General features: G+C 44.4%; 1 protein-coding gene across 1 annotated transcript in view; it reads left to right on the forward strand.

Annotated features, from left to right (window-relative positions):
• Window positions 1-3892: 3892 nt before the first annotated feature.
• GPAM (glycerol-3-phosphate acyltransferase, mitochondrial) overlaps window positions 3893-24660 on the forward strand; it is a 61298-nt gene continuing 40530 nt past the window's right edge. Inside the window, exon 1 of the mRNA XM_019725134.2 lies at window positions 3893-4110. The gene's annotated coding sequence lies outside the window, so the exon portion shown is untranslated. The remainder of the gene's footprint in view (window positions 4111-24660) is intronic.

A 24660-nucleotide genomic window follows, 5' to 3' on the forward strand; every position in this document is an offset into this window, starting at 1 on the left:
AGGAGAGAAGCTCTTTCTAAGGAGAAAGGAGGGAGAAGATGTACGGTCTTACCTTGCCTTTCAGAATTACTTGGGGATCCTGTTAAAATGCAGATTCTGGGTTCTGACCCTAGGGCGTGTGGGGAGTTGCCTGGAAATCTGTGTGTTTATGAAGTACCTAGAGACTTCTGATACAGGGGTCCTCTGACCCCACTTCAATGTTTCCAGACTCGGGGAACAAGACAGAGCAACCCACAAGCCACTTGGAGGACTGGCCCTTGTAGTATACAAGTATTTAGAATCGTTGGTCACCATGCAAGAGTTTGTAATTACATGTATGTATGTGTATATTTTGTCCACCTTAGGGAACAAAAAATGGCAGACCATAGAGTGAATTTATCTTGCAAATCTGTGTGGATGTTTTGGCCTGAAGAATACTTAATTTCTTTGAATAGTTGCCAATTTTAAAAAAAATGTTGGTGATTTCACATTAAAATCTATATTTCCAGTCTTTCCTGAAGATAACAAGATCCGACAACACTGAGCATATGTTTTCCCACAGCAATATTTGGCTGGAGGTTGTATCCTAGAGGGGCTCTAGGCCCTTCGTTTGACGTCAGCCCCTACTAGTCCCTATTAATTACACCGAAGTCATTTTTCTCATTTACATTACCTGCTGGTGCTAAGATGCTTTTTGAAAATGTTTCTTTTATTTCTTTTTAATTTTTATTTTTTAATTACAGTTGACATTCAATACTACATTAGTTTCAGGTGTACAGCACAGTGGATAGACGTCCATATCCTTTACAAAATGATCCCCCGACAAGTCCAGCTAAGATGCCTTTGAATTTGCCATATATTAGACAGTCTTCCTACACAATTGATGTGTGTGTTGTGTGTGTGTGTGTGTGTGTGTGTGTGCGTGTGCGCGTGCACTGTCCTGGGGGCAGTGCAGATCAAGCCCAAATCAAAGAGAAAATATGATGGGGACAGCAAATCTATCCAGCACTTGGCCTGTGGGAGGTGCCAATAGATATTATTTCTTTTCACGAAGCTGCACCTACCGATAGGTACTTGCCTTACTCTGCTTCCTGTTCCCAACACTCTTGGTGCTCTGAAGTGGGAGCAGGTCTGACCTACCCTTTCATTTTCCAGAAGTGGATCTTATAGATAGCTCAGCGATCCGAGGGACCTGGAACTAGCTTGGCAGTTCTTAGAGAGCTTTTTCTAACCAACTCTTTGGACAGTGGTTTGCCTGGTGTGCATTGAATTCTACAAATCATGGGCCCAACGAAACCACATGAATGAAGCTGGCATGCTATCGGTACAGTGAGTCAAGATCCAGGAGCCAAGAGAGGCCTGGCAGATTCCAGACTTCCGGTCCTCCCATGCCCCTGCTGCTCATCCTGTGATGCCTCCTCCCAGGTGAGAAGCACTTTGCACTGGACTCTGCATCTCAGAGGTGAGCTGTGGCTGTGTGCATCACCTTTGCTCACCTGGCCGGCTCGGCCTCGTCTCTCCCTATGGAGAGCTTTGCCCTCCTACTTCTAGGAGGATCCTTCTCGGTGCTGCTCCACCAGGCTGTGCTCGTTGGTGGGGGCTAGACAGGTGATGAGAAGCTGGATGGACTTCCTAGCTCTGTCACCACACTTGTACCACGCTGGCTGATGTTTTTTCCACACCATTCCACCCAGAACATCTGTTGCTATTGTTTATCAAGTAACCTCAAGGACTTGGATGAAACATTCCTGGCCACAGGACAAACTGGGACCTTGGCCATCCGTTCACTGGAACTCTCCCCACGTTCTGTTTTCTTTCCTGCTCTTCTTCTCTTCGTGGTCATCTTTTCTCTGCCTCTTTAGACTTTCACGTTCCTTAATCTTCTTCCACAAACCCTGCTGCACATGGTGTCTCCTTCATCCAGACCTACCTTTACCTGCAGTCTCCCCTCCAAAGTTACTGCCCTCTGAACAACCAAGATCTCTACTGCTCTTGGTTAGAGATTAGGAAGAAAGCAAGCTGATCTAGCCTGTGTTTGGGAATCACATAGTATCTGCCTTTAAATCATCAATGGTTGCTTTACTAGCTCTATTCCTTTCGATAAGGTATTTAATCTTTCTGAGCCTTGCATATACATTTTTTAAACACAGGCAATAACAACTATGTGTTGCTCTCATGGCCATTGTCTCCATAAATAATGATGAAGCTCTTTTATTTCTCGATTCTTTTCTCTCCTTGAACTACACATTCTAGAAGCCAAGGCTGAGTATGTAAGAGAAGAATAAAGAGCTTTTTTTTGTGTGTGAGGAGCTGGAATAGAAAGAACACAAGGCTTCATAATTCTGGCTTCAATTCTCGGTTGAGTGACTTTTGGCAAGTTACGCAAACTTTCTTATTCCTTGTGATCTCATCTTTAAAATGGCAGTAAAAATAATGCATCCTTCATGCCTAGGGTCATGGGAGGATTACATGGGAGTGAATGTGTGATGGTGCTTTATGAATTATGGAAGTCTGCGAACACCGTACTTAGCTACTACTAGGATATTCTAACTTCTGGTGGAGAGAAGCCCTTCAGAGGCTAGTTTTCTCATCTGCTTTGTTTCCTTCTTGTTTCCCTGCTATGGGGTTGTGAATCTGGATAAAAGGGAGTGGACACTTGTACACAAATGTCCGTAGCAGCATTATTTATAATAGCAAAAAATGGAAATGATCCAAATGTCCAACAATGGATGAACAAATTGGAGTATATTCATACAATGGAATATTACTTAGCAATAAAGAGAAATGAAGTGAAACTTGAAAACATCCTAAGTGAAAGAAGCCACTCACAAAGACCACATATTATATGACTTCATTTATATGAGATGTCCAGATTTGGCAAACTCATGGGAGACACAGAGAAGATTGTTGATTGCCTAGAGCTGGGGGATGTGGGGATGATGGGGAATGGGGAATGACTACTAATGAGAAGGGATTACTTTTTGGGGTAATGAAATGTCCTAAAATTGATTCTACCGATGGCTAGGTTATTATTCACATAACCAAGGGTATCCCCTCAATTTCCTTTAAGCATTGAGCTATAATATATCGATGCATTTAAGGGTTTATTTACATCTCCTTAGGGCCTATAAGAACCTTATAGGGACCTGGCAGAGTTCTCCCATTTAATCATTGCAGCAACTTGGCAAGGAAGGGGCTAAGTGACATGTTCAAAGTCACAAAGCTGGAAATACGTAGGGCCATTATTCACTGCCAGACCTGTAGAGTCCCCAGAACCCACCCTCTTTATGACCCTCTGTGGCCTAACAGAGCACTGATAACATTGGAAGGGGAGGGTGGCTAGAAAGGATGACAAACAGAGAAGCTCCAAGTCACTGCTGATTAACGACCCATAGGAAATGCGTGTTGAGCAGCTCCAATATGTGAGAGCAAGACTAGGGTCTCCAGAACCTCTTCTTGGACACAGTCAATGAGTTGCATATCTGGTGTCAAATGTGCTCACCCCCTGGTGACCCAGTTCTGCTCAGCTCTGCTCAGGCCTGGTTTCCTGGTGGCAGCAGCAAGAACTCTGGACAATGTGGAAGCATCCAGGCTAGGAGCTGGGTGCCCCATGTGATCACTCAGGATACTCAGCTACAGCCCCTGGGCCAGGCACCTCCCCTGAGAAGGAGGTTCCTGAGCTCAGAGCTCCACTCCCCTGTTAGAAACTCCCCATCAGGCACAGCTAAGAAGACACCATCGCAGCATCATTAAATTATAACAAGCCCTGAAACTCACTCCAGAAGCCTGGGTCTGTTTGTCCTTGCAGTTGGAAGGAAGCATGTGATTGGCTGGCCGAGCTCAGCCTAGCAGGCCTTATCTCTAGCTGGTTATTATTTGATTAAAGAGGCTTCCTCCTCCTAGGGTGTTTCAAAACTGTGCTGGGAGAGTTTGCTGCTGCCTGGGGAATTTTTCTGGGGTTACTGCCGAGCACCCAAAGTCCTTCAGACTCTGGCCACACAAACAGGAACCCACTGGAACGTTTTATTCACTCCCACGAAGGCTGGGACTGTCTTCTCCAGAGTCTTGATCAGCTTTGTTCATCAAGTGGTTGGAAATACTTCCTCAGACACCACAGAGTCAAGGATACAGGTATTAAAAAAAAAATTTATTTTGGGGGAAACTAATTTCTTAGAATGTCATGACATTAGAAATGGGGATAACGTGGGGGGTGGCTGGGACAGCAAAGTGAAAAGCAGAGAGGCGGAGAAAGTGGAGGAAGGAAGGAGAAGAAAAGAGAATTCAGAATCTTGGAATTCTGCGGAAAGGCCAAGCCAAGACATGAGTTGTTTTCCACTGGAGCAAGGCATGAGCTCAGATTATGCTGTGCCATTCATGTCTGCATGTTTTGCTACCCATGAAATCCTTCCTGCGATCTAGCTCCTCTCTTGGCTTCCTTGTCACCTTTCCCTCTGGCTCAGAACCCCAAAGTCCTCAAAAGGGCTTGGACACTTTATGAGAAATCAAATTGCTTTCGCTTGAAACATCAAGTCTGATTTGCCAACGGCACATGGCTTTCAACGGCTCTGCTTGGTGGTAGCAATCTTTGAGATGTTGGCTACAGAGAAAGAGGAGTAAGGCCGAGCACCTCATGTCTGAGAGTTTGTGTCCCGCTCTGAGATCTGGGTTTGGTGTGTGTTGTCCATTTTCATTCCCATCAAACTCCCAACTCTGGTGTTTTCTGAGCTTGAGTTGGGCAGACAGAGCTTTATGTCGGAGGACTTTCTTGCTCTGGATGAAAGTTCGACTCCTTGTGGCACCAGCAGGAATTTGACCACCAGGAATTTAGATGAGAGACAGATGAAAGGGTGGCCTTCGTCCTCTCTAATTGTGAGCTTTGGCTGGAGGTGGCCGAGGAGGGGAGGAGGTGATGCAAAACCAAGGAAAACAATAATTTTATTTTGGCACTAAGTGGAAAATAATACTTTTGTGGTGTTCTTTTCCATGTAATGCCAATATAAATTTGGAATTCTTAAATTTATTTTAAAACTAAGTTTTCTTAAAGTTGATTTTTTAAAAATAAGTTTTTCTAAAACCGATTTTTCCCCCCTATGCATTTAGGTTAAGAAATAACTATGCCGGTTGCATTTTCTTTCTCTAGTTTTGGTGGCTGTCTTAATTCTCGAATGTTTCCATTCTTGCTGTCTTAATCCTCAAGTGTTTGTGGTTCCTGCTTTGTTAGCTGGGGGGTGGGGGTGGGTGGGGAGATGTTATCAAGGCTTTGTCTCACAGAGCTTCTCCTCAGGGAAGAGGATTCTTCTTCCTGCTGACTACTTTGTGGTTCCCCAGGGAGTTTTCTCTGCTGAGGCCCCACTGGATTTAGCTGAGACTAGTCAGAGTACTTGCTCTGAGAACTTCATTAAATTGAATCTTGCTTCCCTGTCATAATTTTAAGGGAAAAGTCAAGATGTGGGGGACAAGCCCCGTGCGGGGAGTTATACCTCCTGGACCCGATTCTTCTCTGCTCTGTATCCCTTCACCCCTCCCTTTACCATCATCTGAATGAATGGTCTGGGTCCTGCTTGTCTTTCCGGCCTCTTCTCTCATCACTCTCCATCTCTGTCCTGCCCTGTGGACACTCTTACCATGGTTGACCGTATTGCATGTTGTCCTTTCTGCCTGGAGCACGCTCCACTGTACGCTGCTCCCTGGTCTGGCCAAGTCAACAGATTGGGCAGGGCTCTGAGTAAAGCCACTTTCTCTGGTACGAGGTGAGGGATCCCTGGAATTCACCTTATTAGGTCACTGATCATATTGTTGTATTATCCTTGTTTCCAGCTCCATTGCCTCCACTAGACTTGCAGCTCTGTCTGGGCAGAGACCTTGCTCCCAGCCAGGCCCCCAGAGCCTAGCAATGTCTGGTGATCAGCAGACTATTACTGGTGATAACAGCTAACATTGATAGAGTGACTTCTACCTGCAAGGTACTGTTCTATGTGCTTCACAGTTATTATTCACTCAATCCTCACAACAAGGCTGTGAGGTGAGTGACAACCCATTTAACAGCTGAGAAAACTGTACGTTAAGAGACAACACAATAGCTGGTGGACTTCAGAGCCCGGGCCTTCACTCCTATGCTGCCATGCCTCTTTGGTGCTGAATGAAAAACAAATGAATGATATCAGGCTAATGGTCAGAATATGGCAGCTCTCCCACCTGGTCTGTGGGACCCGTTCACTCGGCTGAGCCTATGGCACACGCACCGCACTGCAGGTTGTGAGAAAGACTTTGACAACGGACTTAAGCAGGCACATTCACTGGCCGGAGATGCTTTCGGTTCTGAGCTCCATCCTCTCTACCAGGACCTGCTTTCTCCATCAGTCTCTTGTCTACCTTTGTTGCCAGGTTTCCCACCTAAAGACCGAAAGGGGGCAACAAATCAAGAACTTGGTTCAGCCTTAAAGGAAGTCCTTGAGGAGACTAACATTGGCTGGAAGCTCACAGTAGACCAGGCCCTTGCTAAGGGCTTTCCCTGGCATCTCATTTATCCTCCTAGTGAGGTAGTGGGGTTAGCATCATCGTGCTTTAGAGGAACAAACTAAGGCTTAGAGAACATAACTAACCTGCCCAACTGGTAAGTGTGCGAGCTGAGACTCAATTGTTGAGGTGTCTAGGCTCAGAGCCTGCCCTTCCCACATATCAGGGCTTTCACAGACCCTTAGCTTTGTACTCACTGCCTCTTGGTGATTGGTCCTATCTAATATTCCTTCTAGGCAGATATCCCTCTTTTGCTGTCTGTCTCCCCAGTTGCCGAGTGGGGGTTTCCTCACTAATGTGCGGTCCTCAGCTTCATCCTCCCTGTCTGGACCCAGTTCTAGCACCTGGCTTGACAAGACTGGGCACCTGCTGGAGGACCCCAGCTCTCAGCTGCCCTCAGGCCTTCTCCTCCTCTCTCAGTGGGTGGTCTTGGGGTATCTTTTCCTAGAACATCATAGCCAGAAAAGCCTAAACCAAGGCCCCCAGCTTAAGGGAATCTCCCAAGTCTGATAATCTTCATTAGAACAGTAATACAACATGGGGGAGAGTCATTCAGATCCTTTGCTGAATTTTGCCTTTTCTACTTGTGATTTAAATTGTCTAAGTGCCAGTTTCCTCATCTCTAAAATGGCCACAAAACTTCTCCTACAGGATTACTTTGAGAATAGAGATTCTGAGTTTACTAAATCTCAGCATGTGCTTACTGTGTGCCAGGCACTGGGATATAGCAAAGAATGAGGCAGACAAATCTCCCTGCCCTCGTGCAAGTTATAGTTGAATGGGGGTGGAGAGCAATAGGCATTTTTAAAAATCACACAAATAAAAAGGTCATTCTCATCTGTGATGAGAAAAAGAACAAAGGACCTAATTTAGATGGGGGTGGGGAGCTAGTCAAGAAAGGCCTCTCTGAGGAACCCACCGCTTGTGAGCACCTAACATGCCGCCTTGAGCAGAACGCAGTAGGTGCTCCATACGTGTGACCCAGGCCAAGCGTACACCACTCCCGGGGACTCAGAGTCTGTGAGTATAAAGTGAAGGGGTGGACTGAATGATTCCTAGGACTGAGATGCCAGCTCTGGCACTTAGGATTCTCTTGGCAACAAGATAGAGCCAGATTAAACAAGGGCCTCCTGACTCCCTCTCCGTTGCTCTTCTTCCCCAGCTGTCTCGGCTGCTGGAGACAGGCTGGGTGCAACGTCAAAGATGTCAAGAGAAAGAATTGGCCAATTCTGTCTCCGAGAATCCCCTTTCTCTTGGCACCTCCTTCCTATTCTTCAGCTGGAGGCCAGCGTCCTCACTCCCCTGGGGTCATTCCTCCCAGATAAAAATCTCTAGGTCCCTTTCCAGGGTCCTTGGACAGAAAATAGGCTCTGTGTGTCCTTCTCCCCTTCTTCCTACAAGTCCAGCCCGGATGGCTAAACAACCTGGGGCAGTCATCGTTTGTGAAATTTGAAGCACAGGCCGGTGGGAGGGGAGCAAGGAGCTGAGGATTTGTGATGGACCCATTGTCTCCCTCGGCTGCCCTCCTCCTCGCCCATTTGTCCCCACCCCAGGAGCACCATGTTCCTTACTCACCATACACAGTGTCTTTTGTGAGCTCTCTGGCCAGGTCTTTAGTGACAGCTCTTGTGAAGCTGGTTAGCATTTTCCCCAGACAAAGCCAGGAATTCTGGGAGGCAATGACAAGGCTAAGCTTTCAGAGAATGATGAAAGACAATGACTGACACGAGAGAATGGTGATGTCAGCATCTTTAATTCTCTCCCATCTTCCCCTGTGGGTGACCCTGTCCCCTGGACCTCCAGAGGCATATTCATCGTCTCTCCATCTCCTCTTCCTTCCCTGGGTGCGCTCTTGCCTTCAGCTGTCTGTTAGCCAATCCCCACCTATTGTTTGCTGGCCACAGTGCTTAGCAGAACCTCCCTGGGACATCAGTGCTTTAACCAGTGATACCTGAAGGGAGCAATTGTGGTGCGAAGACAGGCAGTAGGATTACTTCGAGGCACACAACTGTCTTCCCTGGTATGCAGGGTTTGAAAACCTGTTTGGTGGAGTCATAGAGGATTGGATGTTGACAAAGGAACAGAGACGCCATGCAATAAACAATACACTAGACCAAGAGCATTTCCAAAGAGATTTTGAACAGCAAGTTGGAACCCAAAGCAAATGCTCCCCAAAAGGTCATAAGAGGAAAATGGCAGGATATTTGCAATGGGAAACCCACCCTCACCGTTCAGCATTCAGTTCCTAGAACCAGTGCCTTGCTAATCCCGCCAATGTGGGAGGAGCCAAGTGGGAGTTGCATTTCAGACGTATAATGAATGGAAAGGCCCCATCATCACTCTTGGGCTCTTAAGCGGTGGGGGTTGGGGGCAGGAGCCCTCTCCCCGCCTGTCCTACCCCTGCCTCGTGCACTTGCTTAGTGAGCTTTGCATTTGGCCTCCACCCATTGGGCGGGTGGAAAGTTTAGCTGAGGCTGGCTCTGTGCATTGGGCTTCAACATCCTGCCAGAAGTCAAGTTGGCTGAAAAACCACCCAAAATGAGTCTTGAAGGAAAGCAATATCTATTTCCCTGTGGGCTGGGCTTTCTCTACGGGAAAGGGGTAGTTGCTATGGAGCTTAACCCTGGCGGCTGCTGCTAACAGTGTGGATGATGTTTTCTCTGAGTCAATTCCAGAAAGTGACTATGAGGAACGAGGGCCTGGGAAAACTGAAAAACTTGGGATTGAGAGCTCTTCTTCAACTTGGCTGTGAGAAAACCAGGGGGATCAAACCACTGGCAGGCCGGAGGTTGGCTGGCCCCCCACCCCATCCCTGCTCCTGCCCAGACGGCCACAGGGACCCTGGGAAAGGAGCTGAGCTTTTGCTCAATAGTCCCCTGGCACCTGCTTGGGGCAGCAGTAGTCCTGACCCCAATCATACTCTCCTTTGGGCACATTTTAATTGTCTAGTGGGATGATGCTTAGGGTGAGCCTGCCAGGTAGGATGGGGGTGGGACCCCTTCCACAGCACCAGTCAGAAATGGCACACACAATCGGATAATAGAAAAGGTGCCCTCTCTTCCTCAGATGTTATGGGTCCGTGAAGCAGCACTGTGTGTCCCTGGCTTTGCCATCATTCCTTCAACTGTCTGCTTCCTACGCCACCACCACTGCCCCACATCTAATTAGCTCCGTGACTCAGGGCAACAAGGTAGTCGCTACTCTCAAGGAACTCAAAGCCCAGTGGAAGAGACGGGTAATTAAACAAGCAATTCAGTGGAGCATTAGAGCGTGGAAAGCGCCACCATAGAGCAGAGTGGCTTATTCTCAGGGCAGTTCCTGTTCTCCATTGTTCCACCCCCTCACCCATCCCTGTCCTTGCCCTGGAATACCTTCTGGGTCTCAGTCCCAACTCTTTTCCAGGAGACTCCAGTGGTTACTCACAGCACTCACCTTCCTGACTGGAGAAAAGTGCTGGTCTATGACATTTTTTCCAGTCTAGGGTAATGTAAGAAGTAAGGACAAAGTAGCAAGTCTTTTTGTTTGTTTGTTTGTTTCAGGTGTACAAAGCAACATAGTGATTAGATATATACCCCACAAAGTGATAACCCCAATAAGTCTATTACCTATCTGATATTGTACATAGTTATTACAATATATTGACTACATCCCCTAGGCTGTACTTTATATCCCGTGACTATTTTTTAAACTATAGTTGACATTCAATAAAATTTTATATTAGTTTCAGGTGTACAGCATAGTGGATAGACATTTATATAATAGCAAAGATACGGAAACAACCAAAATGCCCCTCAATAGACAATTGGATGAGGAAATTGTGGTACATATGTACAATGGATTATTACTCAGCCACAAAAAAGAATGAAATCTTACCATTTGCAACAGCATAGTCAAAAGTAGCAAGTCTTTAATACAGTTATCTGTATTCAGTCTGAGGAACTTCTCTTTGTTCTGAGAGTCTATCCTTCCTGCTTGTTGAAATGTTCAAACACTCTTTTATCTACTGATGGTGTTTTTAGATAGTCAATTAATGTTTACTTTACATTCAATATCATGGCTGGGCAGAATTAAAAAGTTAGCATCCCTTAGTTTACTGCAGTGTGATAGCTCAGAGTATGGGAAGCATTGCCCAACAAGTTGCTTGTCATGAGGTTAACACCCATGTCCAGACCAAGTGGGAGCCCCTGGGGTGTCTTTCTTGGTGTCTGGTTTCCCAGTCTGCAGCAGAGTGGTAGAGCTGATATATTCAAATTCCACTCACTTCCCCAAGACACTTAGCTGACCGTGGCAGCCAAATCCTTAAATAGACACTACTGTTTTCTTGGCGTCCCAGGCTCCTGTATGTTTAATGCCTTGAGTATCTGATTTCTGGGCCAAACTCATGAAAATCTAAAGGGGAATTATCCGTCTCAGAAAGAAGTTGCAATGGAAATAAAAGCCATTAGTACCCAGTGTTATCAGGATGTTTAATTTTTCATTGAAATTTCAAGATAAAAGTCAATCTTCAGAGTTGTGTTAACCCAGATCTCCAGCTTCTACTTAGATGCACCTTAGAGACTGCTGGAAAAGATGCCAGTCCTCTTGTTTGGGATAGACTTTTTTGGGCCCTCCATCTGTCTGCTTAAGTTAGGGGATTTGGGGGGGGTCAAAGGATCTGCTATAGTTCAATGAAGTCCCATATTGCATCTGGTTATCTTGTCATTTTAGATATGGTCCCGCTCACTAATGGATAGAAAAAAATGCCCATCAGGTGAGCCAAATCCCAACAACACAAGTCGTAAAGTCCAAATTCTTGGGCTCTAGTTGAATGTTTCTGTGCTGAAAGTTTTTTAAAATAAGTAAGTTGTGCTAGGCTTAGATATTTAGCTGTAAGGAGGATTTTGTTTTATCGATTTCGCAGTGTTGGCTTTGCGCTGTGATGACAATTGCAAAGGAGACTTTCATGTGTGGACTGAGTGCTTCTTTAGGTCAAGGGTTGGCCTTGTGTGTGATATCGATGGACACCGTCTTCTCCTGCCCATCTGTCCCCGGGGACCCAACACATCTCTTGGCACTTAGGAAGCCCAAAGGTTGTCATTAGTGACAATGATGATGGAAATGACTAAAACGTGTTGGAGAGAATCAGTTGCTGGCCATTTCTACCTTGACTTAATATGATCACATAATCATTAATATTTTTAACTTCATATTTAATTATTAAAGGAAAATTCTTCCTTTGACTTGATAATTGTGTGCTGATTCGCAACCCTGAGAAAAGGAAGGAGCGGGAGGTCAGTGAAGCTGGTGGGCATCAAAGGCCTCTAGGTGAGCACTCTGTTCCTGGGCTTGGTCTCCTCGTTCTCTGGAACCTCCCCTGGCTGCTTATAGAGAAGATGATCCAGACTGCGGAACAGCAGGCTCCATCTGCTTGACTTTATCTAATTGTGTTTGGTTTGTCTGGGCTCTTAGGCCAACACAGCATTTCCCACTGAACCCATTCCTCTCGTGGAGGCAGCCCTCTGGCTGGTCAGCAGCTTGAGGTCTGGCAAGAACATTGTAGAAAGCTTCCAGGGATATTTCTCATCATGGCTTTGCCATCAACCAGTTGTATGGGCCTGGGCAAGTCTCTTTATCTCTCTGGGTCATGGTTGCCTCATGTTGGACTATATAGGAATTTCTCAACCTCAGAACTATTGACATTATGGGTGAGATCATTTTGTTGTGACACTGTCCTGTGCACTGGAGGATGTTTAGCAGCATCCTGGCCTAACCCACTAGATGCCACCGTATTCCTCTCTTCTTTTATGACAATCAAAAATATCTCCAGACATTTCCAATGTCCCCAAAAGAGCACAATCACCCCCAGTTGGAAACTATTGGATCAGATGATATCAACCTCAGTTTGAGAAACCACATTAATAGTTGTTAATTCATCCTATTTTATTGAGCTCCTACTGTGTGCTAGACACTGTATTAAGTTTAACGGTCTAAATATTTCTTAGAAATTCCATTGAGAAAATGCCATCTACTTCACGGAATTAGAGCTAGGTTGGTGTCTACACAGGCATTGAGCTAGAGTGAAATAAAGGTAACATTCCTGTTTAGATTTTTACTAGCCTCGTCTGTAAAAACGTCAACTTTTACATACTGTTAGCAGGACCTAATGCTCTCAGTGTGTGTCAAAGCACCTCGGTCATAGTAGACATTCAATAGTTAAACTCATTCCCCCTCTCTCTTCCTCCACTCCAAAGATCTGCACAAACATTAACTTTACCAGCCTTGCTCTGCTATCTCTAAGAATCTACTCTTACCCCACTCAGTGTCCCCAGCCTCTTCCCTGGTCAGGCCAATACTGATGTTTTCTTAAAAATCTCTGTTTCCTGAAGAGCCCCCACATCTCTTGTTATCACCAGATTGTTGACTTGGTCTGTCCTTAAAGGGATTGTCCCTCCCTAGCAAAGAAAAAGATTCTCCAATAACCAGAGGTTTGCAGACATCATTGTTTCATGTTTGCTTGCACACAAAAATGACAAGAAGGAATCCAAGATGAGAGGACGCCTACGTGTGTGAACCCTCACCTCTGCACTGCTCCTCCAGGGGCACTGAGTGGGCCATGGGTTTGGTCATCTCTCCTGGGTTCTCAAGGGCAAAGGCCATGCATTGGACGTCCATGGCAGCTCCTGCACCATCTCCTCCAGGGAAAATGTCTCGGTATTTGGTAGCCTGACGTGGTGAAAGGCACCATGGAGTTCAGGGCAAGGCATTTTCCTCTTGGGTCAGACATGGACCAGGGGCTACAGAGCACATGAAGACAGTGTAGTTCTGAAAAAGAAAGAAAGAGAAAGAAGGGAAGGAAGAAAAGAAAGAAAGAAAGAAAGAAAGAAAGAAAGAAAGAAAGAAAGAAAGAAAGAAAGAAAGAAAGAAAGAAAGAAAGAAAGAGTTTCAGGCTCAAATCCCAGCTCTGCCGCTTAGTCTGCTTGACTCTGGGAGATTTATGTCACCTCCCTGAACCTCAGCTGTATGCAAAGTCTGTGATCACAGGGGTGCCTCCTGATAGGGAGATTGTGAGAATTAAATAATAGAACACATGGAAAGCATATGGCACAATCCTGGTAGATACTAAATGCTCAGTATAAATCCATTTTTATTAATACTATGAATCATGTAAAATAGTAGCTATAGACAATAATAAATATAGCAAATATTAAATAGACAACAAAGAGATCAATGTTTGGGTGGATGAAAAGGTATGAGATTGACTCATTCTGTTACTGATAAGAAAACAGGCTCAGAAAGGGGAAGCGAGGGGAAGGGGTACCCAGGACATCCCTGCTGGTTAATGGTGGCGCTGGGGCAGATCTTCCATCTCTAGATGCCCCTTCAGATGCTGGCTCTACCATGCTGGGGCTGCTTTCCATGTTGGAGAATAAAACAACAAAAACTTCAGCAATGCTTATTAAATATGGTAAGGCAGACTATATATAGGATTTTTGAGATAGGTATAGGGACCACCGCCATGGGATTTTACAGTGGGGGAGAGAGATTGGGCTCAATCTTAATAGAGCATATGCCAGTGGGAATTTATGGCCAAGGAGCAGAGAGGGGGGTCAGTGGATGGAAAATTACTAAGAGGAAAGAAACATCAAGGGTCAGTGGGATTTGGGCTGAACTGACTCAACAGGATTCTTTGCTGAAGACAGACCACGGGGATCAGACATTACCTGGGAGAGGGGGGAGGATGAGGACCCTGATTAAATATCAAAGGTGGGACTTCTGGCTAAACTGACTTAGCAGGGCTCTTGTTAAAACTGGACTTTACAAATGCATAGTCCAAGTGCATAGATGGGCCTAGGAGAAGGGTGAGGAGCCTGACTGAAGTTAGAATCTTTGTCACCTGCTCAAACATTTAAAGCCTATGTTTAGAAAACTACATACAAATGAGAAAAATGCACCTTTTTGTTTACAAGCCACGTGCTATTTACAGAGGGAATCTTTCCTCAAGGTATGAGAGAAATAAATGTTTTGTCTAACGTATTTCTAATCACCTAGGAGAGAAAAAGAGCGCTGACCCCTCATTCCTCAAGGCTCCAGCTCACAAGCCTGTCACTTATGCACAGACAAGTGTTTTGTTTTTTTTTTATAGAAACCATCCCCTTTGTCCCTTGTCTCCCACTTTCTAAAGTTCAGACTTTGCCTCCCACCCCAGACCCAAGGGACTGGTGAGTTGATCTTTTGTTTTAGTGCTGATATGCGGTCTCGGCAGATCTTCTGAGTGATGACACAGTGAACACCAATAAGGTTCACGTCCCAGTGAGGCGGCAAGAGGTTTGTCCCTCTGGCTCAGACCTGGGATTCATATCTTGTCTTCCACCTCTTGTCAATAACTCATACAGTTGCTAGAGAAGTAAAGACTGCACGTTTTAGGCTCACAGGTGGAGAGAGGAAGAGGTTGAATGGTCCAAGTGACCTGGAGTACCTTGTCCTTTGCGGACTGTTCTGGGCCTGCACGGGATGGGACTTTGTGTGGATCTGTTCGGGTGTTGGCATGTGAAATCATGTATAATTACAATATGAATGGGACCTTGTTTAAAATGGAATACCTTATTTGAATTAAACTCTGTCATCTTAAGTGATGGTTACCATTCAATCGCGAAGCTGAATCAGCAGAGTCATAATTCCTACCAGAACCCTATTGCCGATTTTGCCTTTTTTCACCTAGTTTATGCACCTTCTGTCTTTCTTATTTGAAGAGGGCTCACCATGCACTGAACACACATTTTAATGCTTTTCTTTTACTCCCTTTCTTCTTCTTCTTCTTCTTTTTTTTTAAACCCCTTATAACATCGTATATAGCATAATGATGTAAAGGAGAGATCTGCAAATTACGGCCCCTGGGCCAAATCCTGCTCATCACTTGTTTTGTAAATAAAGTTTTATCGGCACACAACCACATCCATTTATTTATGTATTGGTTATGGTTGCTTTCCTAGTACAAGCGAGTTGAATATTTCTAACAGAGACCCTATGGCCTGCAAAGCCTTAAATATTTACCATCTAGCCCTTTACAGAAAGAGTGTGCTGACTCCTGATTTAGAGCATGAGTGGTGGAATCCAACATACCTCATTAGGTCTTGGTCACTTGCTAGCTTACAAGCTATAGCTTTGACTTTGGAAAAGCTGTATAATCCCTCTGCCACCTACTCTGTACCATGGGGTAATAGATAAATACCTACATTGGAGGGTCACTGTGAGAATTCAGTGAGATAGTATTTATAAAAACCTGCAGCCCTCTGCCTGGAGGAACAGAGTAAGTGTTTCATACATGGTAGCTATTATGATGATCATTCATTGCTTCATCCAATAAATGTGTATCAGGTGCATTTTCTGTGCTAAGCCTGGGGTCAAACTGTAGAAGGTCCCTGCTCCCATGAAGCTCACGTTCTAATGGGGAAGATGGACAATATGAAGAAAACAAATGAGTAGATTCTTTTCAGGTAATGATAAGTGCTATGAATAAAATAGGATGATACAGAAAAAAATGACAAGGCAGGGGACAGAAAGTTGACAACTGCATTAAGACTGGAGCATAAGAATGAATCAGCCATGCAAATGTTTAGAGAAAGAATGTGCCTGGCAGAGGGAACAAGAACTACACATCCTGTGCCAGGGATGCGCTTGGGATGGTCTAAGATCAGAGAGATGGCCGTGGAGACGGGGGCAGAGTGAGGGACGGGAGATGGGAGAGGACGAGGGAGCAGAGGTCGGCATGGGTAAAAGCATGTCGACACTTGCAGCCCCCTGAGAAGGTGTTTGGCTTTTAGAGGAAGGGGTGATATGTGAGACCATAATGGGGCAGAAATGTAACTGGGTCCTTGGCCTTTCTCTATGACCTGTGTTGTACATATATTATTCTTCCTCTTTGGTCTCTGGCATTGGGTACTGTTGGAAACAGGAAATGAGTGGGGGCCTACTGTGCCCTAGTGAGATGACAGCTTTGGTTGCGGCACGCTCATCACACTGCCCCGGCTGGACACGGCCACCTCACTTGGACTTTTCTCCTTACAGTACCCCGACTCACCCGAAAGATCTTCTGGCCAATGCCATTACTTCTCTGATATCATTCCTTATCAGGAGCCTCTATTGCTTCTCCAGGTGGAGCACTTAAGGTGAAAATCAGTTAATGTAATCTTAAAACACTCTAATAAATGTCCAGCAACATAAGACCACCAGATAATCATTTTTGTCCCTCGGGTCACTCAGAATTCACAGCTCAGTTCCCATCATTAGCATTTCTTTTGTGTTCGAATCCTTGAACAGGCGTGAAGAGCCCCAGTGATAATATTTTACCTGTTTGAGGTTTAAAAGAAAGCTGTAGATATCATCAGTTACTCAAACTGTCTCCAGAGTTGCTAATAATAACAGCTATACAGCACTTCCCAGTTTCAAAGCATTGCTGCATACTTGGCTCACTCAAAGGTAAAAGTATACCTTTCGTTTACCTACCTTTATCCATTTTGAATGACTCCTCCCCCTCCTCCTCTTGTTCTCTTCATTTTCCTCCTCCGTCATCATTATTAAAACCCTTTATTGGAAAGTACCTTGCTGGCTAATTGTAATTAATACCTCGTTTAGAACGTGTGAATGTGTGTTTCTGTCTCATCTTGCTTTAGACATTGTTAAAAGAACAAGATCCAAATTGGGCTACCTTCCAAATCATGCTTTCAAACACTGATTCTTAATCTAAGGTCCATGAATGACCTCAGAGGGTGTTATGAACCTTCTGAAATTGAATGTAAACTTTTACACGTACGTACATTTTTTTCTCGGGAGAGAGTCTCGAGTTTCATGAGATTCTCACACTGTTCCCTGAATCCAAAAAGTTAGGAGTTACTGCTATAAAGATTTTACTGACTAAATCCAAGTACAGTTGCTCCTCGATAAATGATGGGGTTACATTCTGACAAACCTATCATAAGTCAAAATTGCATTTGATACACCTCACCTACTGAACTTCATAGTGTAGCCTAGCTTACCTTAAATGTGTTCAGAATACAACATCCAAAAAAATGCTGGCAACACAGAGCACTGGACAGTGTTGGCTGTCTATCCTTGTGATCTCCTGACTGACTAGAAGGTGGGGCTCACTGCTACTGCCCAGCATCGTGAGAGAGTATCATTCATATCACATATATTGCTAGGGAAAAGATTAACATTCAAAATTTGAAGTATGGTTTCTACTATATGCATATTGCTTTCACACCATCGTACAGTCAAAAAATTGTAAGTTGAATCATTGTAAGTCGGGACCATCTGTATAGTTATCAAAAGAAAACTATGCAAACTTATAACTAGAAAAGGAAAACTTGTTATAGTTGGCTCTGGGGAAGCCTGTGATTCTATAATAACACATTTATGGATTATGACCTGTGAAAGCAAGTGGGATTGATACCGGAATCAAAGGTAAGCCTTCTTTTTTGAGGACTAGACATTTTCCTGGGAACGTTTATACCTACATTTGGCCACTAACTCTTATTTGCCCACCATGTGCCAAGTATGGTCCCAGTGCCTTGCGTATTTGAACTCTTAATCCTCACAACAACCTTATGAAGTAGGTATTATTACTAGCCTTGTTTTACAGGTGAGGAAGAGGAAGCACAGAGAGGAAAAACCATTGATTGAGTTTACATTCAACATCCCGAGACCCTTCACAGTTCTGGATAATGTAGTTTGTCAAGTTGTAATTAATGGTTCAGAATAATTACCATTTTAGATGTGTCTGACTGGCCATGATTACGACATGGTGGCCTAATTAATAACAGGCTCACTATATGTGTCACTTCTGGTTTTGTAAATAAGAACAGACGGCAGGTCACATGTAGAGGAGAGCCAGCTGACTCCTCTGCTTAATTAGAATTTGGCTAAGAGATACTATGGTTTATAAAATGGGGTTACTGACCAAGTAGATGATTTTATTGTTATAAAAATTATCACCACTAAAAAAATAACTCTGTGTTTATAAGGCGTGCCATAACCCTGTAGAGTTTAAAATTAACTAAATCTTATTTCTGGAAGATTAGAATTTCAGTAAGTCCAGGATTCAATCAATTGATGGGATTTTTAGACACCATGTTTCCCAGAAAATTAGACCTAGCCGGACCACCAGCTCTAATGCGTCTTTTGGAGCAAAAATGAATACAAGACCCAGTCTTATATTACATTATGCTAGATAAGACCTGGTCTTATATTATAGTAAAATAAGACTGGGGCTTATATAAATTTTTGCTCCAAAAGACGTATTAGAGCTGGTGGTCTGTCTAGGTCTTATTTTCGGGGAAACAAGGTATAATTCACCCTTTGCCTAGATTATATTTGTTCAATAATTAATGAGCAGGTGACCTAGAAATTTAGACGGACTATCCTCTAAAAACATCACTTATGAATAATACAGAGAGAAACCAATATTGAGGATATTAAAAGTTCATTTAATCCCATCCATATCTATAGTGGTTACTAGGAATTCTATAATACATGTACATGTGTTAAATTTACATAAGTGTTCCAGTGATTTATGGGGGTGAAGTAGGAACCCTGGACTAGAACTGAAAGCCTCTGGAAAAAGTAACTAAAATAATTTAAGAACGGGGGAAAATATTTTGCCATCTAAGTAGAATTGGATATGCAATAGGAATAAGTGACGTATACACGTAAGTCACCCTGAGTGAAAGGTCTGGCTCAAAGACCCACCCAATCAGCTGTATAAAAAAATACGGCTCAATGAAGGGATTATACCCTGTGATCCTGGGTGATGGAAAGCCTATTATCCAATGTCTTGCTTTCATATTGGAGACCATCATTATAATAAATTCCAGATTTGGTTAAAGCCACAGTTAATTGGATTATGCTTATTTGGGTTTTGCTTTACAACAGGGAATTTAGATAAGTGGAAACTGGGCTGATAACACTCTTTACTTTGGAAACCTCTTCTTTTAGGAAATCTGTAAATTAAAGCTAAAGATGGTTACAAGGAGTATGTTTAGAACATCTGAGACAGTCCATTTTCCAAGAGAAAACTGTGGAGCTTCTATGTCCCCAAAAGCAATAAAATTAAATTTCTTTAAAAGTGTTCTAAAAACAAGTCTGAATTGAACTTACATTGATCTTCCTTCCAATTAGACTTAATAAGGTTCTAGCTAACTTAAAACTCATTAGAAAAAGAATAACCTAAATGCAAAGTACTTCCGCTTCTCTTGTCCTCTTCATGAAACATTTTTTTTTTTTTTTTGACAAAGACCCATTCTGAGGGAGAGAAAATAAAAGTAAGTCAGTCTCCAGCCATGTCTAGCTTTCCCTTTCAAGTGTTTTCAAATTCCTTCTTTCAAATGTGTTGGACATGTGTGTGTTTGCATCCCCGTCTCTGCTTTCTTTGCCTTGTTTTTAGTTGTGGCATTCTGTCCCATGGTGGGCCACCACACCCTGCGTTGCTGGTCACCACTGGAGACCTTGGCCCCTATTCTCCCTCGTAGTTATGTCACTCCCTCTACTCTGGCCCAGGGAGTGGCCTGGGGGAGGAATGGAAAACCTGCTTTTTATCTCTCTGTCAAGCTTAGCTACATGGCTTCCCCAAGACCTGTAGAGTCCTGAGCCCCCCAAAACTCTGATTCATGTGTTCCTTCTTGAATACTTCTATTCCTAAAGCTAATCTTGTCCAGGACTGTTGATAGTTGTGACAGCCATTTACACACTCTCCTTTATTAAATGGTTAACTAATCATGTCTTGTATTTAGACATTCAACAAATAGATCTGGGGCATCTGTTTTGTGCAAAGCACTGTTTGATGTTAGGAACACAGGAAGGGAATAGGAGAAGTCAAGAATGTCATTTAAGTGATAGAGGTATTAATAGCTAGTTAATGATAATTCTATAATTAAGTGTTTAATTATAACTGTGATAAGTCCCACGAGGGAGAAACATGTGACAAGGGGCCTGACTTAGGCTGAGGGGCAGTAAAGGTTTTTATGAGGAGGTGAGATTTAATTATGAAGCATGACTGGAAAGAAAGAGAGGATTGGGTGAGAGACCACTGCCAGCAGAAGAAGCATTTAGTGTAAGGGAAGAGTAGAGTCTGTCTTCCGTGAGGAACTGAAAGAAAGCCAGGGTGGCCAAAGTCGGAGAGAGAAAGGGCAAGTGGGAGGAAATGAGGGCAGTGAAGTCAGCCAGGACGGACTGTGCCCGGCATTAGAGGCCGTGTTAAAGATGTTAGTCTTTGTCCTAAAAATGGTAAGGAATAATTGAAAGGATTTTAATCAATCGGAGTGGGGATCAGGCAGAGAAACAGGGGTGTTTGACATAGTCAGTGTTGCATTTTCAAATGTTCATTCTGGCCAATATGTAGGATGCTTGGGAGGGTGATGGGTGGGCAGCAAACATGAAGAGTCCAGGTAGTAAACGGTTAATACTTCCTAGGGAAGATGGTGGCGGCCTGGATTAGGACAGTTCAGGCAGAGAGAGAGTTAAAAGGATAATGGGTTTAAAGCTACTTAGAAGGTAACATTGCTAGAAGTTGGTGTTGGATTGGAAGTGGGAAGAAGTTAAGAATTACTCCTAGGGCCTGGTCTACTAAGGAGAGAGCATGGAGCAAGAATGAAAGGAACCTTGAGCCAGCAAAAGATGTCAAGAGGAAAACATCCAGGTAGGTGGAAAGAAATGCAGGAGGGCATGGGCTTGTGAAAGCCAAGACAGGGCCTCGTGCCTTACACCTAGAGCTTAAACTTGCTCAACAAGCCACCAGAACCCAACAATCTGACATCAGGTTATACAACAGTGGAAATGCTCTGGGTAAGTCTGGGCTTGCACAATCTAGCCTACGTTAGGCTCCCTCTTCCAGAAGACAAGGTGCTTTGTTTCCAGCCAGCATCACAGCTCCATAAACCATCTTGGACATCTTCCAAGAACCAACAGTGATTTTCAGGGAAGTGGTCTTAAGCAATATTTAGGAATAAAAGTTTTCCCTAAAAGATATGTTGTCTTCAGACATGCAACTCTGGGCACAACCAACTTTAATGATGCCACGTAGGGCATCATTAGAAGCAACTAAATCTCTTCGTTCCAGATTGGGACCTTTGCTTTATCTAGCTCAACCAGAAGGTTCACTGAGGTTCTGGTAGTCATTGAGGGTTGTTCATAAATGCTTAGTTATCTTGTTGGGGCACATGACAAGATTATACTTCTTCACCCATTTGCTTCATTTGACGCTTTAGCTAATGAAATGGGAGTGGAGATGATGTACGGGTTAGGAGCCAGTCCATGGCTTCCTACTATCTGTTCCCAGCCTCAGCAAGGAAGAAAGACAGGATATGATGGAACCTCTCTCAGTGAGCTTTATGAGCAGAGATCCTAGAATAACCTGCATTTTACATGCACCACAGGCAAGAAAAAAACTTTATTATTTTAAGACAAAGTGACATTTGTTACTGTATTATAGCCCATCTGACTGATGCAGAGACACTCTTCCCAGAGCAAAGCAACTTTAAGGGTTCGTATGAGTTCCAAAGATGTTAGGACAAATCCTTGACCAGGATTCAAGCTCAAAGGTGTAGGATCTCTCTTTTGTCCCCAGAGTCGCTGCAAGAAGAGACTAAGAACAATATAATAAGAGCTACCATTTAGTAAATCTTAACATGTTGCAGGCAGTGTGCTAATTATTTTGTATACATTATTCCATTTCACCTCAAAATAAAGCAATAAGTAAGTGGACATTAGAACATCCTCTTTAAAAATGAGACAATTAGGGCTCAGAGAGGTTAAATAATTTGCCCAGGGTCACACAGCTAGAATGTGACAGAACAAAATTAGAACCCAGGTTGTTTGGCTCCAGACCCCTTGCAGAGCCCTCAGATATTCTGCTAGGACTCAGGATTATCCACCGGTGTCCCCATGAGCAGCTCAGTTTTGAAGCCAACCAATAGGAGTATCTTTATAGAGTGGGGTTTAACATTAAGATTTGCTTTTCATACCCAGGAAATGGTGGCCCAGTCCTAACTACCAGGCTTTCACTTAAACTGGCTGAAAAATATTTGGACTCTAGAGTCAGAAAAATCTGAATTCAAGTTTGGGTTCTCCCTCTCCCCTACCAGTGCCTCTCCCCATGCCTCAGGTTTCCCGTATGAAAAATGGGATAATAATAGTCCCTAGTTCATGGGGCTATTGGGAGGACGGGCCCCTCTTTTGTCTGTTCACCCTCAGATCCACTCCCATCCTTTCCTATTCTACTCTATGTCTTGAGATGGGAGCGGGGGAGGCCTAACTCATTCTTTAGGCTGTCTTGCTGTTTGCTTCAGCCACTCAAAGGGGCTGGCAGGTGATGGGAGGGCAGAAAGATGGAAAAAGCTAAGGAGGCTATCTCCTTCTTCTTCAGGTGACATCTCCAGCAGTGACAGTTTTAAAAAGCCCCTCTCTGCTTGGTCCCAGCTGTCACCTAGGTGGCTCTGGCTCCTGGCTCTGTTCACAACATAATTTGTCACTCCCGCTCTAGGGAGGGTAGTGATCTTTTCTTGTTGCTAATCTCTGGGCTGCGTCACCATCCCCTTTCGTCCTTTCAGCTCTTCCAAGACCTTTCTAAGTAGGTCTCAGTATTAAAGTCCCACTAGCAGCTGTCTGGCATGGACTGTGTTTTCCAGATTGTGCCAGTGCTGATACAGAGAGGATTGCTTGAGATAATGTCTATGCAGTATTTAGAACAGCGCTGGGCATATAATATGTGCTCAATAAACGGTAGTTTACAAAATGGCTTATTTCCTCTTACTGAGATTCTCTGCTGCCAATTTGTCCCAGGCAGGCCCCTGCCTACCTCAGCTCCCGAATCACTGCCCATTCCGCCTCCCCACTAACTCCACAGACCTGGGTTTCTGTTTTCATTCATCCTTCTCTAATACTTGTAGGGTGAAGGGCATGTGAATTCCTCCATGACATTTTTTTCCTCCATGTCACAATTTTATTTTTAATTTGATAAACTTCTTACTATGGTTTCAAAAGCCCTGCTCTATCTGGCCCCTCTGGCTTCCCAACCCCTCTCTCTGCCACGTTCCCCCTTCTTCCTCGCCAGCCCACACTGCTCGGTTCTCTCTGCCAAGCTCTGGTCTCCTTCAGGGCTTTGGCAGGTATCGTTTCCTCTTCTTAGAAAGGTCTTTTCTGGGCTTTTTCCGTGGCAGGTGCTTCTCACACCCCAGCCTCAGGGTAGCTGCTCCCCACTTAGTGAGGTCCTCCCTGCTCACCTTATCTAATGCTGGTCACCGCTGTTATTCTCTGTGACACATGCTCTTTGGATCTTCATTGTACTTTCCACAATGTGCTGCGATTTCATTTTATTTGTCTGTGTTTACTTGTCTGTTACTTTTTCCCTACTGTCTCCCTCCCAACACGCCACAGGCCATGAGACTGTTCATTCCACAAGTGCAGGATCTATGAGTGATATCTTCCTCTGTGTATTCTTAGTGCCTAGCAAAGATGCTTGGCGCAAAATGGGCTGTCAATCAATGTGTTCTGACTGAATGGATGTTCAATTAATCTCTCTAAACGGCTCATGTCAAGGGTCCCTAGAAGTCCAATGGTGATCATTTTTGGGGTTCCCCTCCTCTCCGTTATCCTGGCACTTATGCTGTGCAGGAAGCCTGAAAGCAGAGGCCCTGACTCGGTTCAGGCTGGTCTCCTTCATCATCGCTCCTTGTCCAGGCCCTGCATGGCTTATGGAGCCCCATTCCCTCCACAACACGCTCAGCCAGTGGGATGTTCACGGAGGCTCCCAAGATTCTAGACTCTTCACAGTGTCCCTTCTCCCCACTCCTTCTGAAGACTTGCCACCTCCAAGGGTCTGCATGGGAGGACTCTCAAGTCAGACCCAGGATCAGAACCCTCACCTGTAGCCCCTTCTTGGTGCCTGGGCTGTTCTGGCCTCTACCCCCTTCTCAGGCAACCTCTTCTTGCACAGTCCAGCTGGTGTTCACACAAAAAATGGAGGCCTGTGTAGGTTTTGTCTTCTTGGCAACCAACCTCAGTCAACAGTTTCTCTCTCTGTCTCTTTCTCTCTGTCTGCTTTCAGTAACCAAAAGGCTATGAACTGCAATTACTCAGCCTCCCTCAAGGGCTAAGGCAACCTCAGCACTTAAACCACAGCCCTGGCTGTACTCCTGG

Source organism: Rhinolophus sinicus, linkage group LG07 (assembly GCF_036562045.2).
Source record: "Rhinolophus sinicus isolate RSC01 linkage group LG07, ASM3656204v1, whole genome shotgun sequence".
NCBI lineage: Eukaryota > Metazoa > Chordata > Mammalia > Chiroptera > Rhinolophidae > Rhinolophus > Rhinolophus sinicus.